This window comes from Linepithema humile, chromosome 6, assembly GCF_040581485.1.
Source record: "Linepithema humile isolate Giens D197 chromosome 6, Lhum_UNIL_v1.0, whole genome shotgun sequence".
NCBI lineage: Eukaryota > Metazoa > Arthropoda > Insecta > Hymenoptera > Formicidae > Linepithema > Linepithema humile.
In genome coordinates this window covers 7,193,544-7,215,849 of record NC_090133.1, presented here as the reverse complement: position 1 = coordinate 7,215,849, position 22,306 = coordinate 7,193,544, and the positions used below count along the sequence as shown (strand labels likewise).

At 44.3% G+C, this 22,306-nt stretch overlaps 2 protein-coding genes and 1 long non-coding RNA gene across 7 annotated transcripts in view; 2 read left to right on the top strand and 1 right to left on the bottom strand.

The window, feature by feature from the left end:
- LOC105678230 (serine-rich adhesin for platelets) overlaps nucleotides 1-22,306 on the bottom strand; it is a 95,043-nt gene that overhangs the window by 40,114 nt on the left and 32,623 nt on the right. For 2 of the 3 annotated variants that reach the window (XM_012377385.2, XM_012377386.2), the window contains one exon: nucleotides 11,185-11,264. The gene's annotated coding sequence lies outside the window, so the exon portion shown is untranslated. Of the gene's footprint in view, nucleotides 1-5,270; nucleotides 5,939-11,184; nucleotides 11,265-22,306 lie in introns of those variants that run through there. The other variant, XM_012377389.2, reaches the window with a different exon arrangement.
- LOC105678238 (uncharacterized) overlaps nucleotides 1-22,306 on the top strand; it is a 279,329-nt gene that overhangs the window by 237,097 nt on the left and 19,926 nt on the right. The window lies entirely within an intron of this gene.
- Nucleotides 7,568-10,935, top strand: LOC105678239 (uncharacterized). Its single transcript, XR_010890929.1, has 2 exons — nucleotides 7,568-9,478; nucleotides 10,116-10,935. It is a non-coding gene; the product is annotated as an uncharacterized lncRNA (long non-coding RNA).

Sequence of the window (22,306 nt, the reverse complement as noted above, 5' to 3'; positions counted from 1 at the left end):
CCCGCGGCGCCGCGGAAACAACTAATTCCATCGGCCTTGCGCTAATGCGCAAATTATTAACAACAGGACACGTTCAATGAGCACAACTTGCTAGGATTGTCGCGGAATGTAACTGCCTCGAAAAAGTTCCTTCGCGTTACAAAACACAAATTATGCATCTTGCTTCTTACATAATTCGTAAATAAGATAAGTAACGATCAATATTATTTGACTGACGTTAGCAAAATCGATTTCAATTTAAAAGAAACCATTTATCCTTCAAAAGCTAATAATTTATTCTAAACACGAATTTAAATATCAATCAAATACTGATAGGTTTGTTACGTATTATAGATTAATTTAAAATCGCTAAGAGTTGGCATAAAATTAATATGAAATGAATAATATGAAATTAATATGAGATGTTCTTGCGAAAGAGTCTTATTATTCTACAATAAACTGAGACATATCCCTTCATATTTCATTTCGATCGCTCGATATTGGCGGGAAAGTCACGCGAAGGATCGGTATTGAGGCGGATTTCTTATTTTCGCGATTATCGCCCCCGGGAATGTCAATCAGCGAGCGGATCGGCCAACCGACCGATCCGGGTAAAATGGCAGGTCTCTGCGGTTTACGCCAGACAATCGGGAAACAAGCTCACGGGCAGGAACTAATTCAATGAGGCCGATCGAAGCGTCTAGCGCGGTAGCTGGCATAATGGCCGGGTCACGATATACGCAGTCTCCTTCAACTGACAGAGAGCTGCCCGAGCGAGCGGCGAGTGAAATATGATGAAAAAGTCATCGGGATATCACCGCCAGGAAAGCAGCATTGTCCCGCGCAGAGATACGATCGCGCGAAAAGGTTTATTTCGAGAGCCGCGATCCTGGAACGCCTTAATTAAGCATTTCGATTGGCTCCATTAAGTACTTATTAACTACCGCAGCCGCGTTTAATTCGCGCCGCCGGACCGACCTCGCAGACGGAAGATCAATAGAGAGACTGAAGCGGATAAAGTCGACCGGTACTATCGAGCAAAAACGTTCGCACTCTTTGATCGCGGATGTTTCCAATCAAGACGAAGGATATGATGAAAAAGATCTTAATCGCGACGTGATGTTTAGACAATAAGAAATGCTGTCAAATAAAAACATCGATAGTAGGTTTAATTCGAAAAGGAAATAGTGGATACTTCGATTCTGAATACAATCGACGATTTTTATAACAAAGATCTCGATTCAATAATCATTGAAATCACATCGAGATATGTTAAAAGCTTACGTTTCGGTGAGTAAAGTTTAGGATATTGCTAACGACTTCAATACTTTTTCAGAGGATCTTCTCTAGAAATTCAAAATTTTTACGTTACAAAAGAAACTTGATAATTGTCTGAAGCGCGAAGTCCTTCAAATTAAATTATCTCTCCGCGTTCCGCGTTTCACCGCGCACAGTGGCGCGCGAACGTTCGTTGCGGGCAGAAATCCGACGAGATAAAAAAAAAAAGAAAAAATACCCGCGAGCCTGCGTTCACGAATAGGTGACCCGATTAGGTTAGCCGCGAACTGCGCTTAGATAACTCGCGACGAACAATCGGAGAGACAAACCCGGAGCAGCGTGGAACGGGCGTCAAGGGGATGAGAGAGGGGGAGGGAGAGAGAGCTAATTCAATAAGGCCGATCGAACCGTCCGTCCGGCACGGTAGCCGGTATAATGGCCTCGGCGCGCGATATATCCGCGCGCGCGCTCCTTTAGGTGGCAGAAACGGGGCCCCGGGACGGCGATATGTCTCGGCTTAGAGCCGCACACAAGTCACGTAGTGGCATGGGACCACCACCGAGTATTATAGCACGTCGCCTGCCGTCCCCCTGCCGTTCTCCCCCCTTCGGCCCAGCCTCCTGCCCCCTTTACCACGTCGCTCTATCTCCCTTCCTCTCTCCGCGTGTCGCTCCCCCTCTCGCACACGCCATCTCTTTCTCTCCTTCGTTCCCTTCATGTACATATTACTCGGCGTATAATGTGGGTGCCGCTCGCACACCGAGCGGCCGGGTGTCACGCTACGTGCTTCCTGCCCGCAGGCCATAGTGCGACAAAAGGCCTTATGTCCGCCCGCTCGTGGGACACTCGTGATCGCAATGTGTAATCAAGCTCGCATGGCCACTGTATTACCACGTACGCCCACCCGTTGTACGCGTGCATACGCGGCAGTTTCGGTTATCCGTTTCCCGCGCAGGACACCGCTATCCTCCTGCTCGTCCGCCTCGTCCCACCCGTCGATCGGTTTCGTAACGGCGGTGGTCTCTCGCAGCCGCCGATCGGCAAATTCGCGACCGCTCTGTTTTAACCGTCTGGAGAAATCGAGCACTCTTCGTTCTTTATTAACGCAAACAAAGGCTATATCTGCCCGATATTTTGGGGTTAGGTTCCCTGAAATAGATCGTCGAATTTTGAATGAGAAGATTGATTATATTTCCAATAATGGATTTGCTATTCTCTTTCTGCGACAAGATTTTGCAAGTGAAGTCTAAAAAGAAAAACGTAAAAACTCTATATTAAAATGAATACGTTTCCTTTTATTTACAAAGATTATTTGAAAATCATTTTCTTCAGCAGCATCGCGCTGTTTCACATCTTGCGATGTGATCTTCAAATACAGACTGATAAATTTAACTACTTACTGCAATATATCAAGCTGATTTATCGTATTACAATAAGCACTTTTTTTATTACTATTAAAGCAAATACGATAATAAAGTGTTTGTATTTTTAGCTTTTGTCAGATATTCTTGCGAAACTTTCCCGCATACAAATGGTGCAAGAGAGAATTTTTAGAGATCTGTATAATTGTACAATTTATATTTTTCATTCTTTAAAGATATATATATCTCCCAAAATCTTCCAATCTATTTCACGTTAATTAAAACTTTTTACTAATTACCACAAAACGACTCATTTACTCTATAGTATTAAAATTTCTAGATAATTCGTCAATGTTACGCAAGAGCTTTGCAATGTGGTATTGATTTTGGAATAAAAATCTGATCGCGAAATACTTTTGCAATCGCGGTTAAAAGATCGTACATCAATCCTGGCGATTTCACAAGTCAGACAGACGGAATTCAAGAAGTCCATAAAACGACGGTAGACGAAGTAATTTACGATCAATATAGACACATGTTTTGACGCGCCAACAGTTTACGTAGAATTTCAGGTGAACGTTCGCGACAGGATCATAACAGACGCATATAATTAGCACGGAGAATCCAAAGTCCCGTAAAGCGATCCTATCTGCAAACGACGCACACGAAAATCCCTTCATAAACGCGACGCGTTTTATTTTCAGAGCAGGTTAGCGTAACGTAACAGGACCGCGAGATGCAAGCAATATTAATGTGTGAATTATTTAATGCAAATTTGCGCAATGACACATTCCAGTCTTGTTGTGATCCTATTTAACGGAAGACTTATGCGAAATGCTATATCTATCTCTCCTCCCTCGGTTACTTTTATCGATCATTCATCAGATTACCGAGACTACCGTAAGATAGTTTGATTACTTGCTTTACATCCGATCAGGTCACCGCTCAAAGAGAATTGTATATAAAGCGTGATATATCCTCGCCACGGTTAACCCTACACTTTTTCTTTAGTTTTCTAAGTACTGCAATTTCAAATCTAGTCTAATAACTAACCTAAATCCGCTAATCGAATGTAGTTTGCAATTTATAATCCAAAGATAAAAGTAAAATAAAACGAAATCTTAAAAGTTCCAAAACTTATGGTATCCACTGGACACACACAGTGTCAATTTAATGAGAATTAATCGTTAAATCGCTTCTGTTGATGCGAGAAAATGGTGTTTAATTTAACACACCAATGGTCGATCGATTCAACGAAATGTTATGCATTAATAAACTCTTCAAAAAAAAAAAAAAAAAAAATATTGCAACTGGAATCAGGACGAACCATCGCCAATAATGACGCGTAACAGTAGCACCGCGAACGAGTGCTTCGGATTTCCAATCTAACCCGCGTGCGTGTTTTCCAACTATGTCGAATTAAAACACCGATGAAAAGAACGCCAACGACCGCATGCGATCGAAAGAAGTGCGGCGGTCTTAATGCCTCGAAAACCGATAACGAGACTTTTCACGGCGACGCAATCTTAAGAGTGATAACTAACACTCGATCGAACGCTTTCACTCGTTAACGATTTCCCCTATCGAACTAATCTCACGCTGATAAGAAGCGTTACTTCCGCCAGAAAAATCGTTCGCAAAAGGACCGATTGAATTCACCGCGAGCCGGCGCCTTTCGCACACACGACGGCCCGTTAGATCCCGTCGGAGAAACCGTCGAACGCTCTCCTCGCGAGTCCCGAGTGGCAGTAAGTCGAATTCCCAAACGGGCGGGTGTGGCGAACGGCCCGCAACGGGCACGGACGGATAGACGCTGCTATCTCTCCTCTGTCGTTTCCACCCCCGACGAGCGGATTTTACCTCTCCGTTCCGCGAGACGGAGAGAGCGAACGGAAACCTCTGGACATTTTCCACTCGAAAAATAACGAGGACTTGGTTTCCTCGATCCGCGCCGTTCACGCGCATCGATCGATCGTCACATCGAGAAGCGTCGCCCTTTTCACGTCGCGGAAGGGATCTTTTCGCGCAATCTAGACGCATGAGGCGCGATACGATCGAGTCGGAGAGAGCGGCGCGGCGATTAGAAAAAGGAACGTTAACTGTTTCCTTCAATTACGCCAAGTTATTGCGTATTTACACGATCCTTCTCGGTATCAAGTGATTTCGCGGAACAAGAATAACGCAAATACACATGGAAGATTGATCAAAGAATGAATAGCACTTGTCTACGATATAGTACGCTACGATTCATTTCAGAATAATTTTGCGAGAGATTTTGTCGCTGAACAATTTATCGGCGCACGTCATCCGACGGAGAGCATAAGTGAAAACGTCAATCGATATAAATTAAAAATCTCTCAATATTCAATATGTTATACAAAAAGGGGATTAAATCGATAATTGCGACGATCCGACGGATGATCGACGTGAGCGAGAGCCGCTAAAACCACCGTAACTTTTTCCAACAAATTTTCCACTAATCCCGTTGAAACATCATATACGAATTACGCGAGAATTCCTTCGCCTCGCATCGCCGAAATTGCGAATAACTCCCGAAAGATGAAATTTCGAAGGAGAGAAACGTCAGCACTGGAAAAGCGCGGAAAATCGCGCGGACAGCTCTAAAAATGACAAGTAATGACTGAAACTCACTTGAAAATCGTCGTCCGCCGCACTGTCACACCGAGATCACACGATTACGCACTGGCGCGGCACCCACTCAACTCACGAGGCGTTCTTGGAACAAAGGGTCCGGGTGGAGATTGTTGGAAAAAAAAGACGCGAAAAAAAAGGAGCGAAATCTTGGCACACCGTGACCGAATTTGCAGCAACGGAGCGCGCGGCTCTTCCGTGTCCTCCGCGCGCGCGTACCGTCGAGTGTGCGAGATCCGTGCCGCGTGTCTGTCCGAAAGTGTCACCTCCCTCTCTCCGAGCGACTCTCTGCCGGCGAAGATCCGTGAAAGGAGGAAGAGGCGAGAGATCGTCCACAACCCGGTCGCACCGTCGGACGGTGGCGGCCGCTTCTGTGCTCGGCTTTCCTTTTTTTTTTCCTCGCCTCTCTTCTTCCTCCGGGGTAACCACCAGCCCGACGATGTTGACGTCGCGCGGCAACGAGGCGAGTATAGGAAGACCACGACGACGACGAGCAGGAGGAAGAGCGGCGGTGGAAGAGTAAAGAGTGGAAGGCGGCGCGGGGGTGGGGAGGGAGGAGGAGTAAAGAGAGAGAGAGATAGAACAAGGACAGACGGACGGAGTGAGAGAGAGAAAGAGAGCGAGAAGGAAGAACCGGAGCAAGAGCGAGCGCCGGCAGACTGGGTTGACTCGGTGGCCGAGCGGTATCTCACCCGCGAAAAGCGTCCCGCGATCAGGTGACAGCGGGAGTACACACCGGCGTTACTCCCGAGTGAGAGGGAGAGAAGTGAGACGGGATGAACGAGAGAGGAGCCGACGACGGAGAGGCAGGACAGCTGCCTGCCGCAGCGAGACAAAGACAGCCGCGTCGCGAGCAGAGCGTGGAGGGAGCGTAAAGCTGCGCGGAGGGGACGGCTTGGCGGGAGGCTAAACACGTCGGAGAGAGAAAGAGAGAGACAGACGGGTCGGGCGGAGGGAGACGGAGTTAGGATGAAAGAGACGCGAGAGGGTGAACGGGATGGAGAATGTGCCGGCGGAGATGGCAGACGGAGAGAACGATAGAACGGTGCTCGTGCGTTCGCCGAGTGTAACTCGACTGCCGAGAGGAGAGCGAAAGAGAGCGCCCCAATGGGACAGAGTGGGATGCAAAGAAACGCCGCGCGGAGGGGGAGAAAATTTCAAGAGAGAAAGAGAGGATGGAGCGCGGAACGAGAGAAAAAGAACGTCGACGAGAAAGAGAGAGAAAGATGGGAGGGAGGCGGCCGTGGGTGACGAGGGCGAAGTGGGGCGCCGACGGTGAGCCGACGAGTGAGAGCGTATACGAGAGCGGGGTGGCCGGCAGGGAGGCAGAGAAGGGCTCCCTGATCGCTTCTGAGTGCAAACGGTTCGGCGTGCGGTGGGACACTGGCAGGCAGTCGAGCGGGCGTACTGGCTGAAACTGCTGTGGATAGCGGGTGGCGAGCGGCGCGATACTCCACGGAACGGAACGGGACGGGCCGAGAGCGCCGAGCCGTGCCGGGACCCTCATCCAACACACGCGCGCACACAGACATGCGCGCACATACGCCGAAGGCCGGGGTGTCTCGCGCGTAGTTGCCACCAACGTGTAGGAGCACCACGCGGAGAGGCGCGGCGTACACAAACGCGTGCTCACATGGATAGAATCAAGCGGACGAGCGGACGGACGAACAAATGAACGAACGAACAAACGAACGAACGGATGGATGGATGGATAGATAGATGGACGGTCGGTTGGTCGGTCGGTCGGTCGGTCGCGGAATGTTGAGGGAGGGAAGGGCGATAAGCAAGGCACAGGCAGAGGCAAGCGAGCAAACTCGGTATATACGAGCCAGGATACGCGTTACTACGCCAACGGCTTTGCGCTGCCCTCGGCTCGGCTCGGCTCGTCTCGCTCGGGCGCCTGTGCTAACTCAACTCTGCTCCGCCGTCTCTCCGTCCGTCGGTCGGTCGGGTTCTCTATGCCTCTCCGTTGTCCTCGTCGCTCTAGCGTGACTCGTCTCTCGACGCGGGCATCTCTCGCTTCATCCTCGTCCCTCGGTCTGGCCGCGCCGTTCCGCCGTTCCGCCGTTCCGACCGCCGAGCCGAGACTCATACCGCGCCGATGCTCTCTTCCGCAAGTGCGCGCGTGCAGTCGTCGTTTCTCTTTTTCCGCGCCTCACCCGCCTCTTTCTTCCACCCGGAGTCCTATCGCGTTATCTCTTCTTCTTTTCTCCTCCCCCCCCCCTCACTTTTTCTCTCGCTACTGGCCTTTTGGTTCTCTCTCCGCGGATGTCTTCTTTTTTTTTTCCTCCATCATGATCCTCGTTCATCGTCACTGCCGTCGTGCTCGCCGTCGTCGAACCTTCGTCTGCACATTTCCATGCCGATTTGATGAAGGTACCTTTTCAATACGTGTCTACTTTACACCAGAGTGATTAATTTCATATTCCGTCTAAATCTTCAGGCTTTTTCAGAAATTTCAGATTCAAATGCCGAAAAACTGGAAAAACGACTGAAAAAGCATTGAACTTTCTTTTGCTACCGATTCCAAAACTTCTACATAAATCTCAGGTAGAAATATTTCAAATTCCGGAGTGTTCGAAGGTTTCGACACTACACAATCGTCCGTTTGCGTTTTCTTTAGTTTTGCGAGTATTAACGCTGAATTATTCAACACGCATCGCGTTAGAACCACGCATCGTGTGCGGAATCACGGTTCTCGAGAGAATCCGGAGAGAAACAGGCCGTCGCGATTACACTTGAAACTACACTCGTAGGGAAGACAACGATTTGTCTAATTTCTTTATGCGTGCAAATAATAACGTAACGTGTAATTGTTCAAGAACAAAAAACAACAAAAAAAGTTGTAAGAACGAAAAACGTGTATGGGAACGCACGCACAAGATATTATAAAATAATACATGGAAAAATCACAAAAATGTTTCGGTTATAATTTCAAGCACTCTTCGCACAATTCTACGAGATATAATGAAGAAAGGAAAAACTTTAGATTATACATAAAAAATATTTAAAATTTATATAACAATGATTAAAATAAATTTTAAAAAATTAAATAAATTAAAGCATAAGAAACGAAGTCACTGATAATAATGACCACGCGCAGCTACGGTATGATGTGTCAATTAATAGTGACTCGCTATACCAAAAACATACCTGTGTACAACAAGGGACTCGATATGATCAGTTAATCAGGACGAAGGACTCCTAAGAAACGATGTGACGGATGTGCATTTCAACGGGATATCTTGGTAGACTTTCAGTATTTCAACGTGCGTTTCTGGTTCTTATAATCTTTTCGTTGTTTTTTTTCTTTTCTCATCTTTTGACTTTGTTGAAATATTTCTTACATATTTTATAAATCGAAGAAAGAAATCCAAAGGAAATGTTAAAGTCTAAAGTCAGTACTTTATTACGCTTTCGCAATGCAAAAAGAAATCTTACACATCATTGTCGCTGTGCGATCAAATCACGCTTCGAGACAAACAATTCACGTACGTGGCGGAATTTGTAATTATCAGACTGCCATTGCGTCAGTGCTGAGTGCGACGTTAATAATAGCGCGTTGCAATCGCGAGAAGAGCGCAAGATTTGCGACGACCGTTGCAATTCAACATCGTCGCGACTAACCAGTCTTTCGCAAAACTTGTGAACGCGCGGGGCAGAAAGTGCTGACACTTTTGGGAATTTATCGCGGTACTTTCTAAAGAGAAGTATTATATTATTTGGAAAAAAATACTTAACTATTCTGAGAAAATATAATTTTACAAACGGATACAAAATAATCAAAATGATCCGAACCATCTTTCTGTTTCACTAAAACCGCCAGACCTTGAAGGTGATTTGCATTCGAGCAGTGACGACTTCTGTAGGGACAAAAAAATAATGGATAAACAAGAAAAAAGAAAGAAGCGGAAAGGAGAGATAATGGCCTAACATGCATGCCAAGGAATTTTACTAACAATAAGCCTTGCATAGTGAATCAAGCGGAAAGTGGTGCTTCGATGAAAGCCGCTAAAACTGAAAAAAGCGTCTATTGCGAAAATCGAGTGTTTTGTTTCCGATGTGGCAACGAGATCGAGTATGTGTAAAGAGGAAAAGGAAAGAAAGAGGAAACACTTCTTAACACTTTGTCCATAAATGACACTGTTTTTAAATTGAATATTGTCATTTGTTACAGATAACGCAAAGTGTGTGTTAAAATGAATATTGTAAGTTGTCATACTATATCAAATCGTACACTGTGATAGGATACATCATAACATCATAAAGATTGTCTAAAAATTTGAAGGAACATAAAATAGAAAGATTAAAAATTGAAAAATTTAATAAATTTACGAGAAACGACGTCGCGTACGTTACGTTATACTTAATAACAAAAAAAGCGACGCTAAGTGTCACTATATGTGTAGAATTCTATGTATTACACATAAACAGCTGTTTTTAGATTTATCAAAATAAAATAAATCAATAAAATTAAAATCACTGCATATATATTTTCTAATGCTATTATGTCATTAAATTGAGTTCAATATACATTACTTTGTTCACAATTTTGATTGCACATTTCTTCAAATTTCAATCAATCTTTTCTCTAGTGCTGTCATTTAGAACCGGGTATTTGGGTAATACCTGAGATAATCGAATGCCCGGATAATACCCGTTTACCTGGATACCGACAGCACCACTTTTCTCATCTATTAGTTTCGAATATTTCATTTATTAAAAGAATAAATTTGCAATTATCGTCTCTGTATAATTACCTCCCGTATGAAGTTCCGTATACGTATAAATACATTGCTTCGTTAATAAGATGTTAAGAATTTCAAAATTTCAACTGTTTTCTAGAAAGTGGAAGGACATTGGGAAATGAAAAATCAGTCCGTAGACGAGCGAGACTAATACACAGTAGGGGGCGGTACCCCGTGTCTTACCGGCACGAGGCAAACAGGGGAACCAGCTGTGTTCTATCCTTGTTCGGGTCGCTCTAAGGGGGTCGAGGATTATTAAAACGGACGAGGGACAGGGAAGAGAAGCGAGAGAACCGGGGGGGCAGCCTTCTACTGTTACGGTGCACAGCCTCTGAACCGGTAACCCCCACTACACCGCGTCTCTCTCTTTTCGTCCGTCTCTCTTTCCCTTTCTCTCCTTCAATCTCCCTGATTCGGTATTCAAGTCGGAGCCGCGGTGCATGCTCTCGGTGCATAAAATGCCCCCCTACAATGATCCCAATCAACTGTGGTACCCGTGCGCGCGCGCGCGCGCGCGCGTGAGCGCGAAGCTCAGCAATCAGAGCCGCTTTGATGACGGCGGCCAAAAATTCGGCATTAATTCAATGAGAGACGCCGCGCGATCGATCGGTCGATCGATCGGAGGCTCGTTGTGGATCCGTGCGCGGACGAAAGTGGATCATCTATCTTGATCAGCGAGCTTGAAAGCCGAAACATTCTCAAACGAGCGTTGAAGCGCCCCTCGAGCGGCAACGTCCCGCGAGAAATAAACCGAGAGGCCCAAGGTTGCAGTAAAACATGATCGATGAATGCTATAAAGAGTCATCCGAAGAACTTTTACACACACATAGGCAAGCGGCGAAAATAATACAGTATTTGTCTACTTTGTAGAAATAGTGTTTTCATTAATTGTACAATAAAGCGACATTTCTTCACAACCTAATTTCTAAGAAAAGAACCCGTCACCCGCTGCGAAAAGTATTTGATCCTCTTTACTTAGACTTTTCAGGTCTGCTTAGGTAGAAAAGCTATGAAAGAGTCATGAGAAAATAGCATTTTTCACAAAAGTATAAACTAAAATTGACATTAATCATTTTCATTTTATATTTCTAAATATCGTTATGTCGATTTTTTTTGTCAATCTATTTCGGAAGGTATAGATATTTGATCTAATTTCTTTTGCTCACCTCGACTTGATTTGTGAACTATCCTTGAAATGAATTATTCTAAGAATCCTTGACATCCTTTGGAAACCCAGCTCTCTTGCCTAGAAAACACAAAAGATAATCATTAATTCTAATCAATTTTAAACTATTAAATTATCATATTTTCTTTCATTAATTGTTTCCCTAATTACTATCTTTAGAGCCTAACATATTTTTTACATATTGCATAAATTTTTTTTTAGTAGTTTACTCAATAGTTCAGAATCTAACGAAGCTAAGAAAATACATTTACACGGTTGAGTCTTTTTTCCGACGTAACGCCCTCGTTTCAAGCGTATTTGTACCTCTCCACTTAACCGTCGGGCTCAATCACGCGTGAACATTTCAGAGACGATTCCCTTTCCTTAAGCGGGACAGCCGACACACAGGCACGGTCCGTGGCGCAGTGTTTGGAAACGGTCTGGGATACCGTTCCGGGCGACGGGTGGGCTGGCGGTGCCGGCCAACGGCCACCACGAAGGATCAACACGGCAACGTCCCGTCACTAATTACATTCTCCTCGCGCAATCACGGGCCGCGCGTATATACACGGTTGCGCGCGTTTCCGCGCGCAAGCGTCACTACACACCGCCGCACACGTTACGAGTCGCGCCGTCCGCTGGCGAAAGTCCAAATCTCTCGGCAGATTAAAAGCTTCTCTCTCGGCGATCCTCTTGGCTGGGGGGTTCCACCTACGTTTCTCTGGAAAAGCCTCCGCGGAGCGGATCGGCGACGAATCTGACGCCAATCCTCTCCTCCCTTCCGTTCGCGTCTCGGACTAGGCAAGACACCTCGCGCAATCGAGCGTCGCGTGAGGGATTCCCACACTTTTGGGGGAAATCCTCTTTCACGTGATGCAAGCTTGAAGACTAAAAACACTGAGAGACTCCTCTCGACTCGCGGTCACACACAAAAATACATGCCTGTGCGAGCACGTTGAAAATATTATGAAGGACGATGTAAAAACTTTGTAAAAACTAATACAACTCAAACTTTTCAAAATTCTAATCTTTAAAGATGTCCATTAATTAATTTTGCTGCGAAATATTTTTCAATTCTAAAACTGCACACTACGTAGAATAAATGAAAAAATTTGATACTTTGTCAGTTGATTATACGAGAGGAGACAAAGATGAAATAGTCTGTATAAAAAAATAGAAATTCGAAGGAATTTTAAAATTATAAGAATTACACAGGGACGAACGTGAAGAACACCTGCGAGCCGATTTTTTGCCAGATAAAGCTAACACAAATAAGCGGTATTATTCCTAAAAATACTAAATAGAATGTAGATACAGAAAACGAATACTGAACAGAAAACGAAACACTACACTACTTTATTTTGACTAAAGTAATTTTTACCAGTAAATTTGGATTGTAAGAAAGACAAACATACACGAGAAGTTTAGAATTTTGATCGTCGCGTTCTGAAAACTATAATAATTTGAATACCGTCGGACGTTCTTCTTATGCGAAGTAAAAATCTTTTTCAGGCTTTTGGGAAATCAATAGCAATAAAACTTTACCATAAGGATTTTGTGATCGCTATAAAGAGCAATACTATAAAAACTATTAAAAGTCTCTAGAAAGAGCCATTATTAAGCTATTAAGGAATTATCAAAGATCACAATTGGCAGTGTTGTTAGAAACGAAAGAATAAATGCGAGAACCTCGTCTACTTTCAGGAAATAGAAATGTAGTGGTCTTTTTTACACCAAGTGAGTAACGTCGATTTGAAAAGTAAGAAAGAAAGACTAGAAAGAAGAGAAGCAATTAAAAGTGAGTGAAAAGTGAAAAATCGCGAACGAGAGATACAGCTTTAACAGTTTTATGCTTCAACAGTATAATTATATTAAAATAGATTCAGAAATTTTATTTTAGTGACCGAAAAAACTTTATTAAAAAATCTATTATTTCTAAAAACTATCAAACTTATGCAAAAATAATTTTTGATTAAAAAATTTAATTGCATGTCACATAATCTTTAAATAATTATCTTGTTAAATATTATTAATAAAGAAACTAAATTAAAATAGTGAAAAAGTAAAAAAAAAATACAAACAATTAGCACACAAAATAAATTAATACAAAAAACATATGATTAAATGAATGATTATGTATCTATCGTGAAGTTAATCGTTATTAATTATCGTTAAGATATTATTTAAGTGTAAATATTCAAAATATTTGAAGAATTTAATGATAAAAATATAGTTGACCATATTCAATGGATAAGTAACACAATGTTTAAAATTGCGACTAAAGGATACGATTATATTTTGTAGCACATAAATATATTGGGAAACAATATATACCAAAACAATATCTTGAAAACATAGAAATGTGTGTTAAATGCAATCAAATGTTACTATTTTCTAAGATATTTGATATTGTAACTGCAATTCATGGAGTATTCGTATCGACTGTTACATTAAAATAAATCAATGAAAATCACAACTACACCGTTGATGAAGCGTATCTATCAATGTGAACAGATCACCGATCGAAAATTCAGGTAATAACAGAGAGGAGATAAAAATATTGTTTGGAATAGAGTCGATGTCGCTTTTTAAGCATGTATTTTCAGAGATATGACCCAGCAGACGCTCCGCAAAAAATCGCACGTATAAAGCAGCACTAAATGAACTGAATGGAACCGAAATATTTCGACGTCTACACATCGATTACATAACTCATCATATGTATTTGTCGATTTATTTTTCACTGCTATGCCACGAGAGCTTACAACGCACGATCTACTAGACGTTCTTGATCATCAACCGCGCACTACAGTCTGAAACATCTCAGAAATGTCGCGAATCACTCTCGAAGATCCTGTTAATGATCTACGCACGATTAGAACGCGATTGAATCCCGGACTGAATCCACGCAAGAATTTCTGTACTCGTTCCGGTACGCGCGACTCCTAATTCATACTTGTTTTTTTCTCCCCTCCCCATTTCGTGAATCTGATTCGCATCCTCTGGACCAGTTCTCGATCCCGGCGCATTCTCACGGGACGGGAGAGGGATGCTGATGCTGAGAACTGGACAACGGTCAAGCTCCGGCCCGCTCCTCGCGGGTCGAGAGGAGGGGAGGAAGAGTAGCCGATGCTGGACGATACACCACGAGATGTGTAGGGGTTGAATCTTCCGAGATCGGAAGGGTGAGCGCGGCGTGATTCTGGTTTGATTTTATTCCGCCGAGGGATGATCGCTCTCGCCGCGTGAGAAAGGGCTCTCGGATTCGACCTCTTTCGTCGGTTCTCGCCTAGCAACGCCGCTTCCGTACGTGACGTTATAGAACATCGCCGCTACTCAACCTCCCCAAAATGGATGATGGCTTCCCGCGAGAAATATTATCTCGAAACTTTGATCTGATTTAATCTGCCGTGACGATGTGCTCAAAATGTAATATGGTTAAAATAACAAATCAAAATGGGACGATTATTTTCATGAAGTTTATCGAAAATAAAAACTATTCTGATAATCGTTTACAATTATCTGAAAGTTTTCTGTCGAGAAATAAATCAATTGCAATCATTCATAAACTCAATGGAAAATATTGTACTAGCTTTGTAAACTCCGTCGTTGCCTACGAAAATCAATCTAATTTTATAGACGAATATATTCAGATGCACAGGCGCAAGTTATTCAAGTTTCTAACGTGATATTGATCTTTGATAACGATAACTGTTCTTGATTCGTATTTCGCAAGATAATTCTACGATAAGAATTCGGTGTATGTGAGTTATATCTTATTTATCTTTTTTATCTTTATTTACTAGTAAAATATTTTCATCCATTGTAAAATATGCAAACACTAATACAACAACATTAGTGTTATTTATAATTTAGCTGCTAACCCGAACTGAACTCTTTCGAAAGACGAAAGAAGTATATGTATAATCTTATAGACTGAAAGTTAATGCGAGACGTTCAGACAATCCTGCAACTGGCTGCAGTTACGCGAAAGCTCAATCTCTCGCGGGAGAGACGCCCGGATTCGGGGTTCGCAATTAGGGCCGCGAATTAAGCGGCGCTTAAGCGCGAGCGAGCGAGACTCGGGCCGAATATCGGGCCACGCGATATCCCTGGGATGACGCCGAGTAAGTTTCCGGACATCCGGGATTATCCCGAGATCTGCCAAATATTTCGGCGATCCGGCCGATCTCCCGGGAAACGCGATCTTCCGTAATTCACGGTACTCCTCAAAATGTCACGGTGAAATTCTTGTAATTTCTATCGGAAGAATATATTTCGACCGCGAAAATAAAAATAATCAATTTGAAAAAAGGTTGTTTCAAACACATACATGTCTTTGTACAACTGTGACGTATAATTTGACTAAACGCAATAGAAAACATGATTTCGTCAGCCTTTAAAAATCTATTCATTCGTCAAGACTGAAATTTTCAACGTTAAGTAACTATTGATGATGTATTCCGATATCGAAATAACCGCGCTGTTTCTCTGCTTTATCCTGTAATAACTAGGTAGAATCGATCGGGAAATTCAATACTCGCTGTAAAAAAATCGAGAATATCGTCGTCCGTAGCGTTCGAATTATTGTACAAAATGACGGTTGCCGGGGTGAGAGGCGCGATGAAAAAGCGGGATTAGGGTGGAGGGTCGCGGTCGCTAAGTCGACGGCAGAGCGGCAAAAGAATTACCGGCATTGTTCCAGCGCCCGGGCCGCCCCTTTTGCGAAAACAAAGGGACGGGCGTCGAGAGAGCGAGAGGGTGGGGCGCGGCGTGGTGGCCGCGCTTAATTCTAAATTCGGCACTAATAATGCCGACCCGTGTTTCGTTAGCCCCTGGGAGATTAACGCGTCGGCGAGCGGCGGCCTAATAGCGCCGTGCACACCGAATTCGAATAATATTTACCTTCGGCGTGGCGCGGCACGGCACGGCATGGCGCGGCACGGCACGGCACAGCCACCCAGGGGTCTCCAGGGAGCGGCAAATGCGATTGGTTTCGACGTATGCGCGTCCGATCGTTCTGCGCGCAAAAAAAAGCGCCGCACTCTGTCGGTCAATCGGATCGACCCACGCGTTGCACCACTACATCCTTTAGTTTTATTTATTGTCCCCCTCCCGTAACTCAATCACGCCGCGCATTCCACGCAACGATCGCTAAATTATAAATAACGTAGTAATGAAACGTGTGATATGGCATTTGAATCGTTTGCAAAAGTAAATTAAGCGAATTATAGGCGTTATAACTGATAGTCGCTAAATGCACGCAAATCGAGAAAATTATTTCAGAAGCTGATTATTGAGAAATGCGATAATCCTGATAATGCGCGATAATGCGCGATAATCGACGATGCTAACTCGAAACTTGATGAAATGGCAATTTTATGACACGTAAAAGGGTTATAATAATCAAAATAGATGTGTAAATACATGAAATAAAATAGTCTTGAAAATTAGGTTCAAAATGTAGATTCCGATGCGGAAAAAGCAATATCTTGCGTTTCAAATATTCGTGTAAAATATTTAAAATATTGCCGAGTGAACGATGAGAATTAACAACAATACGATTGTAAACTTCCATTTCTCGTATTAATTCTCGTATTAATTCGTTTAGCTGTGAACGACTGCAGAAATCAAACTTTAACGATAAGAAATTCAATCTCTATCTCTTTTAACGCAAATTTAATGAAGTCTCATTAAATCGTAAACAACCAATTAAATCTACTAAATTTGATATACTACGTACAAATCGAAACATCGTCGGAAGCTTTGCACTCTTATCGAAATCTTGAGCAACCAGAGCCGGCAGCCGACGATTTGATTAATATCGCGCATTATCTTGCTTGCGCGCGTAATCAAGTATCTATTAAGGTGCACAAGCGGAATCTCTTGAATCAACGACCGCCATTCAGTCGGCGGCCGTATCGCGATAGTGATTCGCCGGTTTTCCTCGCCGCGAACACAGGAGACGACAGCAGTCCGAGGGAGATCTCTCCTCGGATGAGGCGTTGCTACCGGACGATCAATCACTGTCGTCCCGTGACACCACGAAGAGATCGCGTGGGATCTCTCACGGGCCTTGATTCCACAACCTCGGAATATGTTCGGGACTAGTCGGTCGCGGGGATTAACCGTCCGTACCGATGAATGACTTATTGAAATGTCACGGCGCCACGACTGCGCGGACGTCGGCTCGTTATGATTTACGACTGCGCGACCGGCGGATGATTAATTTCAATTAAGACACGTGGCCGCGTGTTAAAGGATGCATGCACTCGTTATCAAGCGCATTGTAAGCATTCGAGATCGGTCGATTTAACGTGGTATAATCGATTCAGGAAGAACAAATCCCGGTCTGCTGCTATATATAATCTCAGCATAATAATTATCACGTAACGTACGCGTAATTATTTAATCACATAATTATTACCGTAAAGAAGCTTGCATAATATATACGTAATATGATATTTGTGATCTTTAAAATTTTAAGTTATCATTAAATTCATAAAACTTGAAAATTTTTAAAAATGTTTTTATATAAATAGAAATATAAATCGACGAAATATATTCTATTCCTTACTTATTTCTATCATTTTGCCTTTTTATTTTCATGTACACTAAACATGTGCAAAACGTGGCAGTTGCGATCAATCTTTATCGGTAGGAATTTTCGCAAATCCTCTGAGCTTATGGTCGGGGTATCGAAAGGCCTGCGATAATGACTGCGTTTCAGTTTCCTCACGGTATTTCCAGAATCTATGTATTCCTCGAAAACTAGGAAAAACGTGCTTACGTAGACAACACGGAAGGATTACGGGGCGGAAGGGCGAACGGATGGAAAGTTGAGAACGGTTGGTATCTCGGCTAGGATCAAGGGAATTTCCTCTTGACACACAGATGTCAGATAAAGGATTCTGAAAGCTGAACCCACCTTCGATCTCGCCGCGAACTGCCGAAGAAGACGCTGGTCAGCAAAAATTATTCTGTCTTGCTAGATGCAAGTCATACATCACAGTACTGTGCTATGCGTATCTCCTTGACAAAAGCTTCTCAATAATACTCTCCGTGAAGTAATATTTTTTGCAAGAAGATACGCAGTGTCGTGATATCAATTACATCGATAAAATCAATTTAACCGTCAAGTATTGTTTTACGGGTGTAATAAAATGTAACAGCGTTTTAAAGAATTAGTAGAGATAACCGTGAAAAATTTCTTTTCGAGAATTTCCTTACGAAAATTTCCTTTCGTGAAGTATCTTACGCAATTATCTCAATTGTGTGCCTGAAAATGTCCTAATTCGCAGCAATAAATGCAATTTTACGATCCCAATTCAGAGTTTCACCAAACGGCAATTCACGAATACCAATTTCACGAGGACTGCCTGGGGTCGCAGAACGCGATTAACGTTTTAATGACATCACTTATTCGGCGGATAAGCCGATCGAAAAATCGGCGGGGCATTTTCCAGCTCGTCGTCGTCCGGCGTGGATGGAATGGGGATCCCACAGCGACGGTAAAACCGGCAAGTTCGCCGGCGGAAGGATACGGTCGTCGCGAGAGCCTCGGGTAATCGCAGCGGAGAGAGATTCGACCGCGGGCGGGTCGCCTTTATCGGACGCATATTTGCCGGGTCCTGCAAATCCCACTCCGGGATTCCGCGCGCTGTAGCGAGAGGAAAAAAAAGAAGGAGGGAGAAGAACGGGAAAGAGAGGAGGATCCGGGGTGGAGACGGGGCTCGAGGGTGGGCGCCATACAACCGCTACTACTACCACCACCATCATCGCCGTCGCACCATCACACTGACATCGCGAAGCGCCGCCATCAGCACCGCCCGACCCTCTGTGTGTCGGTGTGCGCGTGTATGTGTGTGTTTCACCGGTTAGACTCCACGGCTTTGAGGGATGATGGAACGACGGGGGGGTGGCAAATAGAGTGGGATAGCGCGAGAACAAGGGCGTCGTGACAAAAGAGCGAGCGGGCTCGAGGGGACATGCGGGGGCGGCGGCGGAGGATGAAAGAGACAGAGTGGGCCCCGAGTAAGGACGAGAGAGGCGAGACAGAAAAAGTACGCTGCGACGGAGAGAAAAAAAAAGAGAGAGAGGGATCGAAACGGGGCGAGGGACAGAGGCAACAAGTCGGACGGAGAATTCGAGGGCGACGAAGTAAATGGGGACCGACGCAGGACTGACGGGAAAAGAGGCGGGCGGAGGGGAAGCTCGGATGGCTCACAAAGGGGACGGGGGAGACAGGAGGCCATCGGGGTTGAAAAGTTCAATTGCGCGTATTTTCGCAGTGACGTCTCGCAAATCCTGCGACCGTCCCCTCGTGTACAGTATATCCACCCCCTCGCCGCCCACCTCCGACGCCTTCCTGCTTTCGCGCAACCGTCCGTCTCGGCCTTTATCCTTCATTCTTCATTCCCTTCACGCGAACGATGGAAAGCTGGTGATATATACACATGAGACTCTTTCCTCCTCCTTCCGCCCACTCCGGACACATTTCAATCCGTTGTACCTGCTATATCTCGATACTCGTCTCCAAGTTCATTTCGACACACGTGTATCCTCCGTTACGCTATTTATTTCGTACACAGGTTTATCGGACAATTTAGAAAAGACTTCAAACGGACCGAGTTTTTTTAGTTTCCAATTTTCGAAATATCCGCTCAAGTTGAATTATCGTCGAAACAAAGTGCAATTAAAATTAATTAATGAGCGAGGCGATTTACGCCTACGAAACTTGGTAATTTTCTCTGTTAGATAACTTAGTTTCAACACGAAATGCTTTCCTTACAGTTAGTTTCGTTTTTAATATCCGCGGCCGAAATGACCCTCTCTTAGATCTAGGGCATCCCGTATACGAATGTATGCGACACGCGGAATTCAAACTGCTCGCATTTTCCCTCTTTTCCCTTATTGCTCAGCTTCCCTCTCCGTTGCACTCACATCCTTCATCCTTTCTCTTCGAAAGAGAGGAACGAACGCTCTGCCCGCTTACCGTTCTCTTCCCCCTCCTCCCTCACTACCGCGCCCTGCCTCTATTTTTATTGTCATAACCAATTTAATTAAGTTTCGCGCTTCGACGTCGCGTACTCGCGGCTGTGTTAAACATTTTAATTAAGCGCCTCGCACATTTGCGTCGCCATCGCCCCCATTCCGTCCCCTCCTCCTTCTCCCATTTCCCCACCCTCTTTCCCGGCTTCCAACGTAGACTCGCACCACCAGTCGATGCATCGGCATGGAAGAGAACCGTTCGACGATTTTACAAATTAACGAGAACGCGGGAAACGGCAGCTCGCTCGCGCGCGCGCGCGCGCGCGCGCTTGTTCGCGCCCGCGCCGATGAGTCGACGCGCTTGCCGCCACCAACGCTAATTCGAGAGGGGCGAGAGGAAGAGAAGAAAGGGCGGTTGCGAGGGGGGGAAGAGGGATGTTTACGCTGGGATCTGCGAAACTTCCGAGGGCGGTGGTGGTTTTAGGGGTGCGCGCCGTTGGGTCGTGGTTTCGCGGTTAAGGCGACGTCACCGAACCAACGTTGCGGAAATCAAATCGTTAACCCTTTCGACGGACGCGCTCACGAGCGCGTCCCGATGCTGTCCATTCCTCAACCGAGACTCGGTAAATATGCATTATCTGACCTTTCGGTTTCGGAAGGGTCGAAACTCATAAAAAATGAAATAGCGGGATTCCTTCGTGTAATGACTGATATCCATCTCTCTCCTCCGCATTCTTATCTATATATTATGTATACTAGATTACGTTATACATATATATACGTTATCGTTATATATGTACATATACGTTACACGTAGTAACATCTGTTATTTCATACATTTATTTTTAGACCGATATTATAAATATTTGCTTAATAAATATGCAGTTTTGCGGATACATTTATTGCGGACGAAACGAATCTCAAAATCACCAGCTAATTATAGATATTTATTGTTATTTATTAATTACCGCAGTGTGTGTGGTGTATCTGAATAGCATTACTACGTTTTAATGATCGACGATAATTGATCCCGTGCGCGGTGAGGTCCGATAAAAACTCTTCAATTGGAGAATACGTACGATATTATGAATGTATCATTATAATATATTGCAGTTAACCTAAATGCATTCGAAACATTGAAAATTTCATGTTCTTTTGGTTTCGGAAGTATGTCACGAGGAAAAACTTGAGAAATAGTGATAGTAATTTTTATGTTTTATCATCGCCAAGCCGGATGACTAATTGCCTTGCTTAGACCCGGAGAGGAGCCAGTCGAGGTGACTGCGAGTAAGTCGGCCGAGGAAAATTTACGATAAAGCGACTTTAATTTTGATTCATGGCGGATTCTCCGCGGGCGAGCGAGGATAGGAACACTCGAAAGGAGAGAATCTTTTCTGAATTTCATCTTTCGCCACTCCTCCGCCATTTGCGAATTTTGCAAAATATGAAATTTAATCTAGTCAGAATTTTATCTGATTAAAAATATAGCGGAATACATTTTTTCATATAATCCTAAAAGTTTCAAGGATTACAGATCTCACATAGAACTTCATGTAAATAAAGTTTTAGTAAAAACTTTCGTGACAGAATTTCGTTGAATTTAGCAGATATTTTACAGCGCTTTTATAAATAAATTCTCGGTCGGACGAATTTTTACCAATAACTTAGTGCTACGCCGTCGTGGCTGCTATCTCTTTCCGCAGAATCATAAACCTGCGGTAGTGGCAAATGCGCGCCCGGGTCCCGGGACTTTTCAGCCTGCGGGAGCCGCCCTCCCGCACTCAATAATCCCATAGCGCTATAGCAAGCCTCTATTACGAACCCTCGATCCCCCGTCCGTCCCGTAACCCCCTCGCCAACCCACCGTCGACGCTCGACGAAGCCGAGAACGGATAGAACGCGCCCTGATTCCTGCCACGGAACACTACGTACCGTGAAACCACCCTTCACCCTCTGCGCTACTGAATTGATGGGAAGGCCTGACCATGTTCCAACTGCAGACAGATATCTGACCTCCTCCCCCATCGCCATCGAAAACCTTCCCGTTCTGGGAAGGAATCGCGCAAACGAGCTCTACGTGGCATATCCTTTGCTCTGACATATTTATTAATACAATACGAATGAAAAATGCA